The sequence below is a fragment of the Ammospiza caudacuta genome, chromosome 3, assembly GCF_027887145.1.
Source record: "Ammospiza caudacuta isolate bAmmCau1 chromosome 3, bAmmCau1.pri, whole genome shotgun sequence".
Lineage (NCBI taxonomy): Eukaryota > Metazoa > Chordata > Aves > Passeriformes > Passerellidae > Ammospiza > Ammospiza caudacuta.
In genome coordinates this window covers 100566046-100588694 of record NC_080595.1, presented here as the reverse complement: position 1 = coordinate 100588694, position 22649 = coordinate 100566046, and the positions used below count along the sequence as shown (strand labels likewise).

The 22649-nt window shown below is 36.8% G+C and overlaps 1 protein-coding gene across 7 annotated transcripts in view; it reads left to right on the top strand.

Moving 5' to 3' along the window:
- The window catches only part of ADGRB3 (adhesion G protein-coupled receptor B3), a 444081-nt gene that overhangs the window by 230798 nt on the left and 190634 nt on the right, over positions 1 to 22649 (top strand). The gene's annotated exons all lie outside the window — the stretch shown is intronic.

Genomic DNA, 22649 nt, shown 5'->3' with positions numbered 1-22649 from the left:
AATCCAATATCTGTACTTTATTGGGAAAGCTCAGTCAATTCAAATGCATTTCCATTAAAGCAAGGCCCATCTCCTATTAGCTTTCCTCTCAAGGATAGTGAATACACTACGAAAAACATAACAAATGTAAAAGCAACCGTTTACTTTGTTTGTGCATGGTGGGGAAGGATGGTGTATGTTTTGTATATGGTATATCCTTGCACTCTGTATTATCTGCACTTCTTTAAGAAATGATTAGGTGAAATAAAAGCCTCTGATGGGAAGTAGAAGCCTTCTTCCTCATCCTGCTCTTTTTCTTCTTCTTCCTCCACCTCCTCCTCCTCCAGACCAGCTGAGCAGGCACACAAAAATGATAGTGCGAACAAACAGAAGCTTTCACTATCCCTCAGTGTCCCTGAATTCACTGAAAGCACAGACCCACCTGCAAGGGTACAACATGCAGTGTGACAAAAGCTTTTAAACCATGTCACCATTCTCTGTTAACCAATAGCTTTCAGTTTTGTCTGTTTTAAAGATAAATTCCTGATTTTAGATTAAAGAATTAACCTTGGCTTTTAATAGCCTTTTGAATTTTTCTCTGAACACTAAAGACCTGAGCAGATCATCTCAGTGCTTTGGCTGATTTGAGTTCTCATCAAGGTGAACAATTAAGAGTTTTGAAGATATGTAATAAAAGGTGGTTGAACTGCTATTAAGAACTATTCAACTTTTGACTTAAAAAGGAAATTTCTAACTGGAAGATTGGAGTGCCACAGGCATAGCTGTCTTTAAAGATAGAGGTGGAATGTGGAACTGGAAATAGAGAGCAATATTAGGGGATATGTATTTCTATGGCAGATTCAGATTCTTTTGTAAGGATTTCTTTTGTAAGGGAAATTTTCCCGGTATTGTCAAATAGATTTCCTTAAGGGCAGCAGCTAAAAAAAAATAGTTAAAGAACATTCTGTTGTCAAAAAATCAAGCTTACAGCTCTAAGATGATATTAACGAAAACTGAAATAATCTTGAAGAGCAATATGTTGTCATGGGTGTTATTTAGAACTGAAAGGAAAAACATATGAGAATTTTCAGCATGTGAAAAGCCACTTTCTGTTAATGTTCATTTTATGAATATGGATGTTTCAATGATCAGTAGTTTTATAAAATGTGCAGATATCACAAAGTTACTTAGAATACTCAAAGATGGGAAAGATTGAAGATTTCCAGGATGTATAGCAAAATGAAAAGGAGAGGATATACACTGCCATATTAAATTCGGTTTTGACAGAGCATTTAAGAGGGAGTAGATCAAGTCATTCAGAGAAAATAACAGCATTAGTGTGCAAAACTAGCAGTCTAAAGAAAATACAGAAAATTTTTTTCAGTTTTCAGTAGCTATCGCTTGCAACACTCTTTTAAATTGAGATTATATGTCTTGGATTCATTTTACTTACTTTAAGCATCACAAAAATTGCCAAAGTCATTCTAAGCTTCCTTTAAAATCAAGGGAGAGTGCTGCTCAGGAGAGCAATTCATATCATCTCAGACATCTAAAATGAAGGCATGGATTGCCTTGTGGAAGTTCTGCCACTGGCTGTAAAGGCAGCCTGGTGACTAGCTCATGTTTCAATGATTCAGGTCATCTACAGCAAAGAAGAGTGGTTTTTTGTGAGTCAATAAAACCTGTGAACACAGAGAGGTTCAGAGCTGAATGATCAAAAAACTCAAATAAAATAATAAAAAATAAATAAAGTATAATAATTAAAAATCAGACTGAGAGTTGGACTGATTACAACAGATATTTGAGAACAGATTGTCAAAAGGGACTGCATGTACACAACTGAAAAGTGAATACAAAGCGAAACTAGGCTGACATCTCTGTTTAATCTTGCTCACAGGAAAAAATGAAGATTCCTAACTCTATTGTACCACATTTAATTCTGCATAAGCATGAAGTCAAAGTCCTACAAGGTACAAAATAGGAACAAGTAGATATGTTTCTACATGGTAGATGCAGCTAGCTATAATATTATATGAAAAAATGAAGAGGTGTAAACCATATTTCCATGCATAAATCAACTTTTAACAACCTGTTATCTCTCAACTTAAAAATGGCTGCTGTGACACTGCTACTCCGATGAGTAATCTGATTTAGTATAGTAATTAACATTTCATTTAAAACTTGAAACTGAGCTGCTTACATAAGTTTTATAAACGTTGGCAGGAAACTGATTTCTGCCTTCACAGACAGTCTAGGATACCATATGGCAAAAGATGTTTTGAAAGGGCCCATTGTCTCCTTTCTTTGCACACCTTATTGTTATACCTTCAATCTCCCATTTCTTGTTCATGTCCATGAAATTTTAGGAAAACACAAAAGAATCCTGTAGGCATATGGAGTGTATCTTAAAATTTTCCAGTCCTAGCTAGACACTTAGAAATGTGACCAAAGGGACCTTTCAGAAAATGTACTTACTCTAGCTATAAGACATGACCAATGGTACACATGCAGAGCTTTGGGAATGCTAGAAAATAAGCAAGCTGGATTGCTGTCTGTTATTGTGGTTCATTCACCTTATCCCAGTCTAAGGCTTTTACATCTTGTAATTTGTAAATCCTGTTTATACTTTCTAGATACTTGTTCACATTATATGCTTTGTTTCCTTATCTGAATGGTGTCTGCCTTAGTCTGCTTATCTTTTTTGTATTAGAGTTAGTGATGTGTGTCTTCAATGCAGCCCTCGAGATCCTCTGACTCATATATCACAAATGTCATGCTGGCCTAAAATATACCAAGAGACCGAATTTATTTAAAATTTGTAAAGGGTCTTTTTTCAAATATGTTAAAGAAAACAGAAAAAAAGCCACAGATGATATTACTTGTACAAATGTATAAACAAAATGTCTAAAATTTTTAGCAAGGAAACAAGTAATTCAATAAATTTATACACAGATACTCAGAATTCATTTGTAATTAAATTACTTTTTCTGAATCTTTGTAGTGTTATAGTGTAGATTTTAAAGTGGGTATTTATAGTTAATAAAAGTTCGGCTGCTAGTATTTCAGCATTTTCTCTTAATAGAAAGAAAGGTGCACGTATCACACATATAAAAATTCAGATCCTGTAGAGTGGCCCCAAAATAGCCGTTCAGATTTCTCTCCTGTTTCCATCAAATTATTCCAGAGTACCCCATGTTTTCAGAAAGGAAAATTTCGCCTTTAAGCAACTGTGTGAATTGTACTTGCTCCTTTAAGAAGGCAAGCAGGAATCACTCCTTGTAGTGGTAGTGTGTCCTACTTCATATGTAAATACATAAACATCATCAAGGAATCATCCAGGGAATAGGCCAGGTGAGAAAACAGTCTTCACAGGCAAAATTCATGCTTTTCTCCTTGTCCTGTGGAGCACAGTTGGTCACACTCTTGTTCTTGGATTGTAAAACATGGTGGTCAGACAAGTTCTAAGTTCTGTCTTCTGCCACATATTTTTTTCATTCATGACTTTGGCTTCTGGCTCTCATCCTGTTTGTTTCACACTCAGATGTAGGCCATCAGTCTTTCCTGCCCCAAACCTCTATGCTATTGATTGGGCAGATGCTCTACTTATGTGAAAGGGAACACCTATCACATTTTCTTTTCAGTTCTCCAAAAATCCTTCAAGTCCTAGGATTTACACACTGCCAGTATCACTCTCCTGTTTCTGTATTCTTTACTTGCTCAAACCATAGGTAACAATCCATAGCTAAAGGCTTCCAGAAGAGAAAAAGTAGATAAAAGAATGGGGAAACTACAGAGAAAGGTCAATTGCAAATTTTTATACTCTTAATACTTGTGCTCTTTATATATTCATATAATTCCTGTGCAGCAGTTTCAGCAATTCCTTGATCAGATCAGTATGTTGGCTTTCAGAAGATTCAAGCTTTCTCCACTGACTAAAGGGGAAAGACTTCATGCACACTTTGAAGGTCTCGCTCACTGCAGCATCTGACTTAATTCCTGAAGTAAATGCTCAAGAGCTCATATTTCTTTCTCAGTATAAAATAAGCTTATTAAATGATTCATGTTCCCTGAAAACTTGCTGTGAACAGAGCATAAAAGACTAGACTTTTTCACTCTTTTCTAAACCTACATACTCAATGATCCTGAGAAAATGCAACTCTGTTACTTAAGATTGAAAATTCCAAATATGAAGAAAACTACTATATGAATCTTTATCAGTCTTCACAAATTGGGACAAAAACCTAACTTGATTCCCTAGCTGTACTCTTAGTAACAGTCATAATTCTGTACTTAGTTTTGTGTATACAGTTTAAGTGACCTTAAAGATAAAGTTAAATAAATTAACCATTCAGAATTTTTAAATGGGTGCTATGGAAACTAGAATAATTGAAAGTGTTTCCCTTATCTACCTTATTTAAGTGGAATAAAACATTCTAAACAAATGGAAGCTATGAAAAACACCAACATACAGGATCTTGTCTCATTAACAAATGTCTCCAACTGAAAAAGAAAGTAGTATCTACAGCCCATTTGTGAAAATTCCTTTTTATAGTATCTATGTATCTCATACTGTTGTATCATTTCTAAATTTCTGCCTCTGCAAACTCCTTTCTGAATAATTCTTTTTCTTGAAATGATCAATTAAAAACTGTTGTTTTCTAGAGAAATCAATTTGTATGACAGGCCATTTTTTAACTGGTGTATTTAGCTATTGACCTGAGAAATTAAATACCTGACCTTATTCACTCATTTGCCTCAGACAGGTGGACCTTTAGGTGACTTCCAACAATTTCCAGGTAGAATGAGGCTTAAGGGGATAGAAATGAAGCATCTGTGGTGGTAATTTTACATTAATGCAGTAATGGAATCAATGCACACCCCAGAGAGTTTGTTTCACAGTAAGGTAGTGCCAAGTGGCAGCAATCATGTTCAGTGAGTGTAGTGTCAAGATTTTCAAACAATACAGTCCTTCCTTAAACAGGAGTACCACAGTCCAATAAAAAGATGCAGTTCTGCAGGGACTGATGACTCATTCTGGGGTTTTTTGTGCCTGAAAGTGTTACCACAAGAGTGTCCAGCCATCATCTGGTAGTACATCAGCTAGAGATGGTGTGGCTAAGTACTGCAAATAGCAAAGTTCAGGCCCAGTTTTAATGATTTCTACAACATTTTTTTTACTCACTCGCTACTGAAAATGGAAGAAGGAAAACTAAATAGAATTAAACTCACCAAAATTATAAGTCAGTTAAAATAGGAGTAAAGCCAGCTATTAGCTCTGCCTAATACTAGCACTGTGTCAGAAACAGGTCTATTTCCAAAAGCTCCGTTGTGAATATGGAGTTAACACGTTTTATAGCAAGCTTATGATATGGCATACTGCCAAAGCTCTTTTTCATTTCCTGGCCTTTCAAGGGCAAGGAAAGAAAAAACAACAAAAACCACAAAACCCCAAACAAATAAAGAATAAAAGTGCAACACCCCCCTCCCCCCGAAAAATAAAAAAAAATTAACTCCCCACAATAGAAACAGCAACAACAATAAAAATATGAGGAGTCAAAAAAATCAACCAAACAATCAACCAACCAAGCAATAAAACAGAAAAAGGAGGGAAAAACTTCCATGTTAAATATTAGACAAATCAACTTGCTGTATTGAAAAAGTATTATTTCTGTGGTAATGACTGTAGATTTTAATTCCAAATAGTGGTAAAGATCGGTCTTTTTCAAACTGTGTAGCCTGAAGGTAGCATAACAATTGAGGTAATGAACTGGAGAGAAATATTTCATTTTTTGAGTCAGTTTCATGAGGGTGTCAGTGAACTAACAATATCAGATAAAAGTATTTTTATGGTAATAATTATTTTGGAAGTGAGACTGTCAGATATTGAGGTCAAGTTTCAAAGCCATGTAAACATATGCAGATGTAATTCTGCACAATTGTGTCTCTGTAAGTGTAATTTTTATATCTTTTTTCAATATGGAGAGTTGGACTTCAGTATATAGACCTAAGAGACTGCATATATCTCTGCTATTCTGTTAAGGTCAGACTGTATAATGCCAACAGAGCTAAGTGTCAGTAAGATCAGTTCAAAGCATCCCAAAGGATCCGTGCACTGGGTGGGCTAAAAATCACCAACATTTCTAACACATATTCTGAAATTTCTAACACATATTTTGTGCCTTGTGATTTCTGTACCCATGAGTTCATCCGTTTCGCAGTGTAAGTTTTTCTTTCCCTTGGCTTCAGGTATGAGTTTTAGGACCTCATTTGTTGCTCTGTCTAAAGGTAGACATAATGAATCTTTGATAAGATTTATGATAAAAAATCAGAGGCTTGTTCTACTACAGATTAATATACATTTTATTTTTTTTTCCATGCTCTAAGCCCCATTACAATGGGAAGGAGACAGAGAAAGAACTTTTCCTCACTCAAAATATGTGGTACAGCTCTGTGGCCTACAGTGATTGAATGGCACTCGATGCATGCACAAATAGTTAAATCACCTGCAGTGGCACCAAATAGCTTGATGTTGTTTTTCTTGTGATTGTTTTTCTTTTTTTCTTTGAACAAACACTCTCTACAATCATGAAGACATGTAATCAGCCCTAGGCAGCATTATTCTGTAAATCTTCTATGCATATAGGTTGGGAAATTGTCTTCTAGAAAAGATATTTGATCTCATTGCTTGAAAGATTTTTCATATAATCTGTGGTTCAATGCTTATGGTTTTATTTAATGACTGTTTTTTTTGTGGATTTTTTTTCTAACATATAAGATATTCTGCTTAGGTCACCAGTTACTTTAATTATTAGCAGGGTTAACTATATGCTGGTTTTTTGTAACACATTGCTAGTAAAATCGTATGGCCTCATGCTGTCTGCTGTTACTCAGTAGTCAAGTATTTTGAAATGAGATAGATTTCAAGAACACCTATGGGAAAATAGTATATTGGTACAGCCACTTCTCCAGAAAATCCTGTCTGGGGTCCTGTTGTAGAGGAGCATAACCAGAATGTGAGCTGATATCAAAGGCAAGTACTTGGAAACCCATTCATATGTGTATGAATTGTGCCCCTTGGTGAAACATATTTCCCCTATATGGGCACCAAAATCTTACCTCCAATGATACAGAGGAATGAAAGAGACTGACCTGCCCAAAGGGAAGGAACTGTGGGACAGTCATCAGGATGATTGAATCTTCAGGGATTGGCAAGCAGGCAGGCTGCTGCATCTGCACACACAAGACTTCTCCTGTTTGTGAAAAAAACATTTATCAAAAATATAGCAAGCTTATCCCCTCCTTGCTCATTTTAACCTCAAGGGAATAGAATATGTTCGTAAAGATTAAAGGGAATGTCTTGTTTTGCCATTAGGTATCTTAGATTGTTCATTGCAGAAGCATGGAATGAATGTTTTTAATGCTCATTTAGCTTTGAAAATTGCATCACTATCTAGGCAATGAAAAATAATGGTCTCCATTCACAGTCAACAATGCACAAAGAAAAGTTAATTTCTGCAAAATGAATGTCATTTAGCATGGCCAAATTGAACTTATACCTGTTTCTTGGATGAATAGTTCCACTGCTGGAAGACATGGCTGGTGATTTTATACTGCATCATCTATTTTACATTTCTGGTTGTACTTAGAAATAATTTTCAGAAGTTAAAATTATACATACCCAAAACTCTTGTAAAGCTAAGTCATAGAGACTGCATGTCAACAGGGTAAGACATTCAAAAATGGGACAGCTTCTTCTAATTGGAAATGGTATTCAATAGCAAAGCTCAGAGGATTTTGAAGTGTTTATGTATGTACTGTTTTTAAGTTCATTTGACAAGATATTAGATGTAGTTTGCTGATTTTTTGTGTTGGTTCTTTGGGTATACTTAAAGAATGGATTTAAGAATTTTCTTTCAAAGATGGGAAAATGAGTAGGCAAGTAAATATGCAGGAATTTGGTAATTCTTGTTTCTTGTAGGCATTTGTTAGAATATTTTCTTCTGTTCATAATTTTGTTATTTTTTTAATTCCCTAACAGCATATTTACTCATGAGGTTTTTAATACATGGTTTACCAGAGTCTCTGTCTAGAGAGCCACATGCACATTTTCAATGGGTTTTTTCCCTATAGATACAGGTTTTATTGATATCACTAGCTGCTGTATCCAATTTTTTACCTGTCACTCAGCATTAATCTGCACTGTCAGTGGCTTTAGAAATGTTTCTAGTCTTTCCTAGCTATACCTGGTCATGAAATGAATTTGTTTAACATGAACCTTTTCTCTTCTTTTTTTTGGGGGGGTTGATTGGTTGGTTTTTTTACATTTTTTCTTTCATTTAGTGCTTCATGGAAATATAGCTAGACCTTCCACTGAAAAATCTTAAACAAAGTAATATTACCTCATAGCTGTGTTAGACAATTATTACAGGCTGTCTGACAAGCTAGAAATTGTTGAATTCGAACATCTTGGTGGCACAGAAAATTAGGACTTAATATTTATATTGTTGTCTTAATCTTTCATGTTGAAATAGTTTTCTTTAGTAGAAGTATGTAAATGGGAAGAATTTTCTTTCATTCATATCCCTTATATAATATATTGAAGTTTGGACTAAAGGAAAAAATTATTCTGTTGTTGTTGGCTAGGATTTTCCCAGGAATGTAAGAAAACAAAGCCAAGTTACTAATCAAGTGAGGTTTCTTTGTTCTCAGTTTGATCATTTGCACGCATGTAAAATTGATCTGTTGCAAAAAGACCTAAAAAAAAAAAAAAAGGCATAACATAAAAATTCCATAAAGATAACCTAAATGTAGTGTATCATTATTAAAAAGCCTAACAATTTGCTTCTTAAAACATACTTGCAAATTTTATTTGAAGGCTTCCATTCCACTCTTATCCTATCTTGTGTATAATTCCCAATATTTTATACCTTTGTTGAATAATAGAACTTGTTTATTCCTATTAATGTACTTAAATGAAGTTTCACTTTATTAATTTTACTTCTTTTGTCACCCTACTAATTTCTCATCAGCTCTATTTTTAATGTGTGTAGAACCATTGAAAGGTTGATGTTAGAAAAGACCTGTAAGATCAATGAGTCCAAACATTAAGATAACATTACCATGTTCACCACTAAACTATGTCTCTAAGTGCTACATCTACACATCTTTAAATAACTCCAGGGATGGGGACTCCACCACTTCCCTGGGCAGAATGTTCCAGTGCTTAAGAAACCTTTCATTCATTTTTTTTTTCCTAACATCTAACCTAAACCTCCCATGGCATAACTTGAGGCCATCTCCTCTTGTCCTTCTACTTGTTATTTAAAAGATGATAATGACCCTCACCTGGCTACAGCCTCGTTTCAGGCAGCTGTAAAGAGTGATAAGGTTCCCCCCAAGCCTCCTGTTCTCCAGGCTAAACATCCCCAGCTCCCTCAACACCCCTCATAAGCAGTGTCCTCCAGGCCCTTCACCAGCTCCATTGTCCTTCTCTGGACTCACTCCAGCACCTCATTGTCCTTCTTGTGGTGAGGGGCCCAGAACTGAACGCAGCATTTGAGGGGCAGCCCCACCAGTGCCAAGTACAGGGGGAAAATCCCTGCCCTGGCCCTGCTGGCCACACTGTGGCTGATACGGGCCAGGATGCCATTGGCCTGCTTGGCCATCTGGGCACACTCTGGTTCATGTTCGGCCACTGTTGTACAGCACCCCAAGGTCATTTTCCACCAGTCAGGTTTTCAGCCACTCTGCCTCCAGCCTGTAGCACTACATGGGATTGTTGTGACCCAAGTATAGGACTTTGCACTTCATCTCATTGAACCTCTTACCATTTTAATCTGCCCATCAGTCCAGATTGTCCAGACTCCTCTGCAGAGCTTTCCTGCTCTCCAGCTTCCAACAGTCACACCCAACTTGGTATCATGTGAAAAGTGGCTGAATGTACACTCTATTCCCTCACCCAGCTCATGGATAAAGACATTAAACAGGACTCGCCCCAGTGCTGAGCCCTGGGAAACTCCACTAGTGACTGGCTGCTGCCTGGATGGGACTTCATTCACAACCACTCACTGGGCCTGCCCACCCAGACCCTTTTTAACCCAGTGAGAAGTGCCCCTGTCCCAGCCATGGGCTGCCAACTTTTCTAGGAGAGTGCCGAGAGCGACTGTGCCAAAGGCTTTAGTAAAGTCTAGACAGACAATGTCCGCGGCCTTTCCCTAATCCACTAAGCAAGTCACCTGGCCATTGAAGGTAACCAGATCAGCCAAGCAGAACCTGTCTTTCCTCAACCCATTCTGGTTCAGCCTGGTCCCCTTGTTGTCCAGCACACGCCGCATGTTGGCACTCAAAAGGATCTGCTCTGTCAAGACCTTGCCTGACGAGGAGGTCAGGGTGACAGACCTGTAGTTCTCTGGATCCTCTTTGCAATCCCTCTTGCAGATGTGACTGTTTGTGTAAGTTTGGGGGGAAAAGTTATTCTGTGTCCAATTAATTTCTTTTTCAAAGCACTGGAACCAGTATTGTCTCAGCACACGCACTGAATGATGACTTTGAGCACCTTTTGAAAATGGTTCATTGCAATGCAAATATTCCTTTGCAATAAACTTAATGTAACTGTAGAACAGAGATTTTTAAATCATAGAGATTTCATAATAGCCACAATTTACATCAAGATTGGTCCAGATTATGCTGACCACATCTATGCTTCTGGAAAAAGGGACTGTTTTGAAATATTATCAAATAACTGAGCATCCTTACACTGACCCCTAACTTTGTTCATTTTTTGTTCAGCTAGGAAATTTTATTATGAATTTTTGCCACCAGAGTGCAGTCATTTTAGTTTCCAATAAAGCACCATTTAGATGTTTTGGGATTAGAGACAGAAAAACCATTTAGTACATATAAAATATTCCATAAAAGCAAAAGCGCTGAAAAAACAACACAGAGCAAAGACAGGAAAATAACTAAAGGGGGAAAAAAGCAATTTTCTTTCCAGGATCCTGTAAAATACTATTTGTAACAATGCTATAATCAGGATATTGTGGGCAAGAAGGATCATATATAAGTTACACGTTTTGATTGTCCAGTTCTCCAGGGTATGATTTGTAGTAGTAAAGCCATCTTGACTACAGATTATAATACAAATACTTTTGAAAGGCAAGAAATCTTTTGTTTTTTTCTGGCTATCTCCTAGATTTAGCTGTGGAGATAATTACAGCTACCCCAAGTAAGGCATGGCAGTAATAGCAGAACTGAACTGAGGTATAGAATACTTGACACTGAATAATTTTGCAAGACTGAGTATATAGATTATTTTTTAAAATAATTTGCAAACATTTTCACTAAATTTATAGCTTCTATGGCATATACATTCAGTCACTCTTTTTTAGGAATTTCAGGTAAAGGACTTTCCATTTTGTTGTATTGATGGCTTGCAAAAACTGTTGTTCAATGGAAAACAAAAAAAATTCCATCCCTGCTTCTTATTTCCAAATTTCATGTTAATGATATTGCTTTGAAAAAATCCATTATGATTTTTATGTAATAACATGCACAAACTCTTTCTTTTCACTTTAGCTCATAGGTATAATTGTGTTTTCTGGAATACTGCACAATGTAGAATCACATTTTAACTTTACAGAACTTCTACCTACAGGCAATATTTCCAGAAAATAAGGAATAGTCCACTGAAGCTATATAGTTCCAGTTTGGGGGGATTCCTATTCTGAATAAATATTTCATAAACATACTGCAATGGATGGCACAAGAAATTGAGAAAAGAACAATAGCAATAAACCCCAGATTTGTATTGAAATAACTGTAACAGAAAATAGGTTGCAGGTAGGATATAGTGCCAAAGACAGAGTCCCATCAGGTGCTTGTGTGAGGAATGCAAGTGTTGTGTTGCCAGGCACAATTGTGGCTCCTTGTAACTGTATTTGTCATGCCTCAGGAAAACCTGACACATTTTCTTAATCACAGTAATTTCTACACATTAACTGTCCCAAGTGGTGATTTTGTACTGCATGTAAGAGCAAAACTGAAGGCACGCTAAGGGCATCTGAAAATTTGGTCTGAATCCAAATAGACATTTTTAATATGTAGAAGCCTCTCTGCTGCAGGTATAATGCTATGTTTTATCTTGAGCTGATTGTTTTGACTATATTCTATATTTAATTTTGGCACTGAGGTCAGTAATAATGTGCATTTTATGTACTCATCAGTACAAGTAAGGGTTAATCCGTTATCCCTATATGCAGTTTAAGCTCATTGTGCATCAAAATTCAGATGATTTTTTAAAACCCTGAGAAGGCAACACAAGCAACCCTGATTAGGCATCTCTATCTTTCTCTGTCAACTGCACTCAAAATGAATGAAAATGTAAGACACCTGAATCCTGACAAAGGAAACAGTAATGGTGTAACATCTGACTTAGCTGACTAGTTGACTGTTTGTTTCCTTGATGCGTGGATGTTTTTTGATTCCTCCTCCCACAACTTTGATAAACAAGAAAAGCCTCTCATTTGAGGGGAGTGGGAGGGAAAAAGCGGGGGATGCTGGAGATGGGATGGCCAGAATTAGATAACAAAAGCTGAGCACAAGGTCCACATGCCATAGTGATTCATGTGATTGCGTTATAACAGCTCGTAATGACCAAGCTCTGTCATTCTTTATAGGCCCAATTTTCTAGTTAGATCTTTTTTTAAGCATCTCCTCATTGTGTGGTTGTTTTATTGAAATGACCATAATAACACTGAGATATTTCTCCTGAGTTATTAAAGTTAATTTAGAATGCAACAATGTGAACAAGTAAATCAAACTGAGTCTAATTAGTATTCCTTACTACTTAGATTGGATAGCATCTATATGTCCCAGTGAGGTACTGGGTTTTGTTCTGCCATGCATGATGTAAACAATCTAAATAAAGCATGTGTGCATTATCCTGAAAATTATATTTCACAGTGCCCCAGGACAACCTTTTACAATCCCTTGAGCAAATCTTAATCCAGTTTATGTCTTCCATGGAGAATATTCAAGATGAATTAGACATGCCTCCAGAATACAAAGACCTAGTTATGAACTCCTGTGAGGTAGGTTAAAATCATGGCCTCAACATGAAACTGAGACACAGGAGATCTCTGTTTCTAACAGTTCTGTTTCATATTTTTTGTGCAACTCAAGCCTGTCTAGAAGGCATTTAGTGTTCCAGCATTTGCTTATTAGCTGCTGTGGTCAGGGAGAAGCAAGAGTAGTGTGCTCTGTGAGAGAAAACAGGAGACATCATGTGCACACTGCAAAGGCAAGGTTCCACAGCATCCAAACAAGAAGAGCAGAGAAGGTCTGTGATGGTAACCAGACCCAGCTAATATTCCACATCAGCAGACAAATCTGTAATGATCTGACATCAAGCCAAGCAATCAAATCAAAGCATCAGGGTCAGGATTAGTCCAGTAATCTTCAGGAAAGCCCATAGTGATAGGGTAGATCCAAGGCCATGAAATCTTGATATGGCATCCACAGGTCAAGGTTCAGAAAAGCAAAATGCATAACAGTGCACAGCCACAGCAGATTCAGCTTAAGTGCAGCTTCTGAGAGAAGGGGCTGTGGGGCTTCTCACAGCCTTTTCACTGCAGTCTGATCTAAGCCACAAAGTTGCATGCATTCACAGCTGATTTTGAGTACCTGCAGCTTAAACTGTAGAGGAGTGAGTGAGTGTGTGTGTGTGTGTGTGTGTGTGTGTGTGTATGTGTGTGTGTGTGTGTGTGTGTGTGTTTAATGGGGATGCACTGGTACTGACAGCTTGAGCATCATGTTGAATGCCAAACTCAGAATGGTAGATGTCTACTAGAGAATTAGTCTAATATTAGTCTGATGATGACTAGGAAATGCTAAGCTTGTGACAAAATTCTGTGTCCTAAATTACCAGTGTCAAGAATTTACTGAAGCACTAATTTGAGACATCACACAGTTATCTGGGGTTAATTAAAACAAACCTGTCTTCCTTCTGAACCCTTGATTTATATATTATGCCAGTGGTCAAATGAATATTCAAATGGGGAGTCAGTTTTCCTTTCCTCGTGGATAAGTTTTGATGATAATAGCCTTGAATCCTAATGGACATTGTCATCCAAGGTAAGGAAGATATGGTTTGTAATGCCTTCAGATGGTGGCCCCATGTTTAGAGGGGGACCCAATTGCATGCAGATCTTTCTGCTTCAAGTGATCAAAACATAAACTCAGTATTCTAACAAGCAATGTTAGACCAGTAAGTTGTTCTCTGACTTGGCCAGGTTTTGAAATTGAAAGCAACTGCAGATGCATATAAAGAGGGAACTAATTTGGTTAGTAAACATACCTAAAGGCTTGAGATATTGAAGGATCTTATCTGTCTAATTTCTCAACCTTCATGGAGCTGAAGTGTAAAGAAAGCTCCGTCTTCTGCTTCTGGAAAGAAAAATGGAGAAACTTATACATTTCTGGTGGATTGCTGTGAAAACAGGAGCCAGCTGCAAGCATTTCCTCCATACCCACTGTTCTGCAGGATATGGCTTTTAATCAATCGTTCCTGTTCAGGATTCACTAGCTGCTTCCATACTAGCAATCTCTGTATTTCTATGCCAGAGTAATTTACAGTTCTCTCAGTTTTAATTTTGCTGTAGTGTTATCCTAAAGTTCTTCACCATGCCATTCTGTATGATTAAAAAAAAGCTGTTCAACAATGAAATATAGTAGAGATCTGATTTTAGTTTCCTACAAAAAGCTGTGATTAAAAGCATATATTGATTCCCATTATTTATTTTTTCCCTCTGTGTGGCTTTCCTACATCAAATTTTCTGCCTCTATGCCTGTGAATTTGCTTCTTACATCATCTTTCAATATCCTGAATAACTTAGTTCACATCTTTATAGATTTCTGAATGATAGGTTTAGTTATCATTTCCCTAGAGGTATAGCCATCTCTTCTTTGCTTCATGCTTTTGGGAAGCAATCATTCTACTCTGCTCTACATCACCCCAAGCAACGCAATGTTCATAAAACATTTTTATCAATTCTCTGCTAATGGTTTTCATACCTGCTTGCTTCCTTACTGATCTCTTATCCTGTCAGGTTCTCCCCATCTTTCTTTCATGGTTTTTATTGGATAGCTAATGATGAGTAAGCTTGATAAATAAACAAGTAAATGATCGCTCAGTCTCAGCTTTTCTTCTTTCCCCCTTTTCTGCTTCATCATCATTTCCATCTTCTGAGCTTACTGCTTTAACACTGTCTTCACTCTCACTCTCTTTGTTCTTGCTATCAGCTAGAATCATCAGCACAGACACTTTACCAAGTCACCTTAGTGACTGAAAAATGTTTGGCTTGTGCACCTTACCTGACCAGTCAATCAAATATTGTGTTGTAGGTGATCTTGCTCCCTCTGTGGTTTTCTACTTTATGTCTGTAAATTGAAACTCATGCACTTAAATGCGAGTTCCTCTATCTCCTGCATCAGTCTCCGTCTTCTGTGTTGCTTTATACCAAGTCTTTCTTTTCCTTAGGAAGTATTTTATTGCCAGGCAAGAGAGGCTGCCTGAGACACAGTTTTAGTAGCATGAATGCACAGTAATACTGAGAGGAATGGAAACAAATAAAGCTCCTTCAGAAACAGAGTACCTTTGATGTGACTCTGGGTCTATTTTACTGCTCACATCTTCATCTTCTTCAAAGTAATGCCCAGAAGGTGGAGTTGTCTTCTAATTAAAGAAGTACAGCTTCCTACCTTATGTTTAAAATGTTTTTCTAGATTATCCCATCATTCAGGAAATATTCAATATATCGCAAGAATACATTTTCTTCCATCTGCTAAAAAAAACTGTTTACCTTTTCGTTAGTTCAACTGGATTTTCTTCATACTTCTTATTCAGATTAGGAGATTGATTTTGCTCTTTACATTCCAGATGTGCTGGCTTCAAATAGACATATTAAACTTACAGGGTGCATTGCTAATTAGTAAATAGTAAAAAATTATTAAAATTTACAAAAGTGCTGAGCTTCCACTTCTCCCACCCCCTGCCCCAGGGAACATGTAGAAATATTACCTGGATCATATAGAAATTCTATGATGTGATAGCTATTTCCACTAATTAGCTTTCTCAGGGAATAAACTTTAATATTTTTCATAATTATTTTAAAGAAAGGTTAATATCTATAAATACAATGTTTAGATGTCTAATTATTTTTTGAACTTTTGATACTAGAATTTTATTCCCATACCTGAAACAAAGATATCATAATGAATGTGAAATCAGAAATCACTTGGTAGACTGAATATGCATATGTGATATTTCATGAGTCTATGAAATTTGTGTATTCTTGAATTTTTCCTCAAATGTAGAATTTGGTCTTGAGCAACAAAAGTACACACAACCAAAAAAACCCACTTTCCTGCTGCCTATGATTTTTTTCAATTATGTAAGTAGCAGAAAAAATCTGAGTTATTATTAAATGCATCCTGATCATTGCCTGAAACCATGCTGCTTTCTAAGTTGTCCTATATATCATACTGATCATATTATGGTAATGGGTAATCTTTTCCCCACTGCACTATCTATAGAAAACAGAAGAGAAATATTCAGAGATCACTGGTAACTTAGCTTCTTGGTTAACCAAAGCATTATTCTTAACCTTCAAACAGTGAGTCTATTTAAGGAAGAATTTGCTTGACAGCAAAGGAAGGATTCATGCAAAGTTCATCCTTAATCAGTGGAAATATCTATGAAGTGTCTATTTCTGCTTTTTCCTATACTGGTACTGTGTTTTGCTACCCAAAGCTTGAATAGTGAGACAGTAGCTGCCTTGGTCTGATGAGCCTCAGGAATTCAAGTGCACAGCAGGCTTCTAGGGATATCCCTGTCTTGTCTGCCCGTGGAGCAGTAGGTTCTAATTTAAGAATTTATCACTGTTGTATGGATAGCTCTGAGAAGTAGAAGATCTGTTAAGTTATATTTTCTTAGGAGCCTTTTTCTGAACATAGTTTCATGTTGGTTCATTGTGAGTTTTCATTAATATTATTTACAGAAGGAAAATTGCCATGTTGTTTTTCTCATGTTCATGTAAGAGGATGCCACTTCACCACAGTCCTTCTGTTATACATAAGCTTGTAGGTGGTAAGAAGTGAGTTTATCTTTGGAATGAGAGAAGGATTTTAATCAAGCCTGCTCACATGCAGAGCTCTGTAACAAATACGGAGATCCACAAATGACTCTCCTTTAAATAGGGGTTTCACCATTTGTGTTTGTTGCAAATTTTCTTTAAAATGTTGGGATTTAAGTGGACAGAGAAAGTCTGTTATAAATATCTCTTATTCAATATGTCCATCTCACTCTTTGTTGATGATCTAGGCAAGACTTTGTTCCCCATGTATCCAACATGGGCTGACCAGTAAGATTCTTCATTCTATAAAAAAAACAAAGGTTGTACATTTAGGGTCAAAATAACTGTTCTAGAATATATATTTTTCTAGCTGATTCTTCTTAACAGAGATGTTTTACACAAAAACCTTTCGTATTCATTGTTAAAATTCTTTGTTCTTTTTATTCTTGTTAAAATTATCTGTGGCAATAGCAATAATATTTTCCCCAGAAATATATTTAGCAGGAGCTGTTCCAGAAGGGCAGTAAAACATTGTCTGTTTCAAAAATCAAAATGTGTGAAGTGATGAAGTTTACTAAATGCTATAATAATAGCATAATAATATATGCTATATAATATATAGCATATATATAATATATATGCTATAATAATATATGCCTAGTATACAATCAATGAGCAAGGCAAAATAGGATAAGAAAATAGCAAATGAGACTGCTAATATACTCATTCTCTGTTGTCTGTAACTGAGATCCAGTCAAATTCTGTATTGTTAGTTATTGGAAATTACAGACCAACACGGTTACTGTGCTGTTAAATCACAACACACCCGGAATATTATTACTTTTAAGAAAGCAGAATCAGAACTGGTATTGCAGCTAAGGGGAGAGATCTGTAGCAACCTGTAGCTCAGGTCTACAGCCTCCCTTGTGAGGGGAAGAGGTGGAGCAGGTGCTGCACTCTTCTCTCTGGTGACCAGTGTCAGGAATCAAGGAAAAGGCTAAAGCTGTGTTGGTGGGGTTTAGGTTGGATATTAGGAAAATGTTATTCACTTGGAGTGTGGTTGAGCACTGGAAAAAGCATCACAGCACCAAGCTTACCAGGGTTCAACAAACAATTGAACAACGCTCTCAGGCTCATGGCGTGACTCTTGGGCTCGATGTCCTGTGCATGTTGTAATTTTAAAACCTGAATCTCTATTGTGGGATCTGAAGTTGCATTTAGTACATGAGAAAACATCCACTTGTTTTTCTGTCATGCTTTTCGGTGAATCTGATTTTCTGTTCAAATTGATTAATATTATTCAAAGATCTAAATTTCAGAATTAGACTTGGTTGGGGTTTTTTTGTTGTTTAGCAGCTCAGATCAATTAGAGAGCTACTAGAAATTGCATTAGGCAGCTTATAACTCACTCAGGGTTATAAGGATCAAGGCAATACATTTCAGCTTTTCTTTTCTAGGCCATGATCTACAAAAACTACTCATACAGGAACTACACTATTTTTTTTCTCTCCAAGTTTTCTTTACACATGAATTAACCGCTTTTGTGCTGTGCCAAATAATCTGCTTAAATATCATTAACATATTATTGTGTGTAACCAGGTCATTTTTATAGTGATGGAAAATTGTCTATTCCTATCAGCTTGGTATTAATCAGTTGCAACAATATTTTGTATTGGTTTTAGAATGATCAGTTAGTAGTTACCAATTCTGAAATTTTCAGTACAGCAGTATCAAACAGATTGTCTGCAACTGCAACATGAAAATGAAATAAAGGAAAATAGATATTTATAAAGGATGTTAAGAATCAATCGATTACAGTTCAAAGCATCTCTAAATTGATTAGACGACTATTTACATGGATTCTTCTGAATCAATAATTACTATGGAATCATCAAATATGTATGTATACTTATGTGTAATTGAACTACGGTCTTGTAGTTTATACCAAAGTGCATCAAAATATACTGAAAGAAGCCTTCTGTCTCAGGCTTCCTCCACCCAGAGCTCAACCTGCAGCTTGCACTGCAGATGTGCACAGTGAGCACCTGTACTAAATCACAGAATGATACAATTATAGAATATGCTGAGTTGGAACAGACCCATCATTAAGTTCAACTCCTGGCCCTGTGCAGGACAACCCCAGGAATCACACCATAAGCCTGAGAGCTTTGTCCAAGTGCTTCTTGAACTCTGCCAGGCTTGGGGCTGTGACCACTTCCCTGGGGAGCCTGTTCCAGTGCCCAAATCCTCTGGGTAAAGACCCTTTTTCTGATATTCAACCTAAACCTCTCCTGACACAGCTTCAGGCCATTCCCTTGGATCCTGTCGCTGTCACCAGAGTACAGAGATCAGTGCCTGCCCCTCCCCTTCCCCTCATGAGGATGCTGAAAACTGCAATGAGGTCTCCTATCAGTGTCCTCCAGGCTGAACAGACCGAGTTACCTCTGCCATTCCTCATACAGCATCCCCTCCTGACTCTTCAGCATCCTCCTCATCCTCCTGTGGGCACTCTCTGATAGCTTAATGTCTGTTCTATATTGTGGTGCCCAGAAGAGCAGACATGACTTGTAGGAATTGCTGTGATACATAAATAAAAAGAGAATTGTCCATATTGGAAGAGTTTAATTTAACATGATACATAAATATTTTCCTTAGCTTCTGCTTAGGTAATTTTAATTTTAGATGTCTTTTTTTTTCTGTTTTTCATCTTTTTTTCCCACTTTACATTTTTTATTCTTATTAATATTCTCTTTGACTATTTTTCCAGTAGTATACAATTTGTGTGTTTGTATAAACAAGCAAAAATACTCATACCACAGTGCTTAAAGGTATCCTTGTTTGCCAAGTGTTCCATCTCAGATGATTTGGTATGGTCATTTGAAATAATAATTATTTAAAAAACCAAACCTGTGAGAAACCTTTATTTTTTTAAATGAGAAGACATAGTCCTTGTGTGGCAGTTGCAGAACTGAATCCTTTGAGTTCCAAAATTTGAAGCATTGTTTTCTAATACAAAACTAACATAAAAAGAACACAATAACGTGCAAAGTGCATGACATCTTACTACCTGTGTGTAAGAACCTTGCATTTGAGTTTCTGACTTACGAATGACCCAGCACACAAATTATATACATTCTACTCTAAATGGCTTCTTGACTTTCAGTTCACAAGAAGTAATTATTTTATGCTGCAGATTAAAGCTGAGGTAGAGAGCCTCATTTCACAATGGAAATGAGCCAAAGTTTCATTGAAACTAGTCATAGACTAGTATTTAATAAGAATATTAGCTTTCCTAAAATATAAAATACAGTTTAAAGTCATACTGAAGAGCTGAGAACTATTTCATGTATCCGTCTGGTCAATTATTTCATGTATCCACTGTGTTGATAGACCTGAACTAGTTGCATCTAGTCAAATTCCATTAAATTATCTTACACCTTGGAGCATCAGAGCCACATTAGGCACATCCTCATAGAATTATTTGGCAAAGTATCTAAAGAAAGGCCTTTATAATCTGTGTGGATCTGTAAGAGGCAGACTTTGAGGGATGTGAAATATGCACTGCTGACTCATATTCCACTTTCCATGACCCAGGATGCCTAGGTACCTTTCCATGGCACTGCTTTCCAGCATCTCATTCCCAGTCTGTATGGAAATCCAGGGTTTGCCTCATCCCACATGTCGAATCCATCACTTTCCCATGCTGAACTTTAGATGGTTGGTGATTGCCCAGCCGTCTATTAGGGTCTCTCTGCAGGAGGGGTCTCCCTGCCTTTGAGGGAGCTTCAGCAGCTCCTACCAGTTTCTTACCATCTGTGGACTCGCTTAGTACCTATTCCAGTCCTGCCACCGAGTCATTTCTGAAGTTGTTGATGAGAACAGAGCTGAGGATGAAGCCCTGTGAAACTCTCTAGTGACAGGTCACCATCACCCTTTGTGCCTGACCTGTGAGCCAGTTGCTCACCCATCACATGATGTGTTTGTCCAGCTGAATGCTGGACATTCTGTCCAGAAGGATTCTGTAAAAGACAGTATCAAAAGCCTTGACTGAAATCCAAGATCACATCTACTGGCTTCCCTTGATCAGCTAGGTAGGTTACCTTGTCATAAAAGGAGATCAGGCTTGATAAGCAAGACTTTTGTTTGATTATAAGTAAAATAACTTTTCTGAACCATGAGTGGGAATATGTAGGATCATAGAAACATTTAAGTTGGAAAAGAGCTTCAAGATCATTGAGTTCAACTGTAAACCCAACACTCCCCAACAAACACATATATTTATATTTTTTCCATATAAGCTATAAGTCAAAATTTTAGGTTTTATGCTTTGCTTTTGTTATTCATCACCTAAACAATAACAAATATTTTGGAATTTTTGGTTCTGAGTATTGTTTAGGTGCCATGATAAATGCCCCTATTTAAAATACAGAGAGAGAGACAGAGCACAGAAAGAACTATCCTAGGCCCTCACCATTTATCCAGTCCTAAAGTGGTTTTCTGTTTTGCAGAGTGAATTCCATTGAATAACATTGATTTCCTATTTCAATAAAGGGAACTGTCATCCCAAACGGGGATGAAATATTAAGGCTCTACTATCTAATTAGATAGATAGCTAGATATGTAGAAGCCCCAATAAATACTGTGCAAATAAAAAACCAGCCTAGTATTGTCTTATACAGGCTGTATTTAATTTTAAAAACTAAATAACTGTTAGTTTAATTTTATTTATGAGAAAAATAAAATTATTTTTAAATTTTAAGAGCTATTGGAAAAAATCTATTTTTACAATGTCAATATATTCTGTATAACCACTGATTGCATGTGAAAGCACCCAATCCATTTTATGCCCCAGTAATTCTGAAACACCTGAACTCTATTCCCTCCACACACCACCTGAAAATTCACAAGACTAAGCATCCCACTTAGTTCTGGGAATGGATTTGGCAATTGCAGCCTGGAGGGGATTGTAACTGCCGTTATAAAGCCCTGATAGTTTTATAATGGAAAGTTTGAACCAACCTGAAGTACCACCTCATTAATGCGATTCTGTATACATAACCAGTCTGAAAATAAGAGGCAGTTATTAAGGAATATATGTAGAGTTAATATTGTTAATTTTGTAATTTTACACTTCTATTGGATTTGAATCACAGTTTTCTTCCAAATAAAAAGTTCTGATGAGACACCTAATGCTTTTCTACTTTAATTTTGCTGTTCTGCTTGTTTTTACAGCTGTCCCCCACTGTATTTATGTTTTACCCCCTTGTAGAGTCCTTGCAGTGAAATCATTATGCAGATCAAAGTATAGTCCTGATATCCAAACTCTCTCACCTACATTAGCCTCTCCATAAATTGATTAGGAAGGGCATTGCACAGGAAATGTCCATCAATGTGGCTTACATTAAGAATGGAGCTAGGCTCCAAATGTGGTGTTTGTCATCTCTCTGACTGTATGTAAACACTTGCAGCCCTGTCAATTCCTTTAAAGTAGTTTGAGTCTTACTGGACACTGACTGTGTTGCCATGGAGTTGTACTTAGAT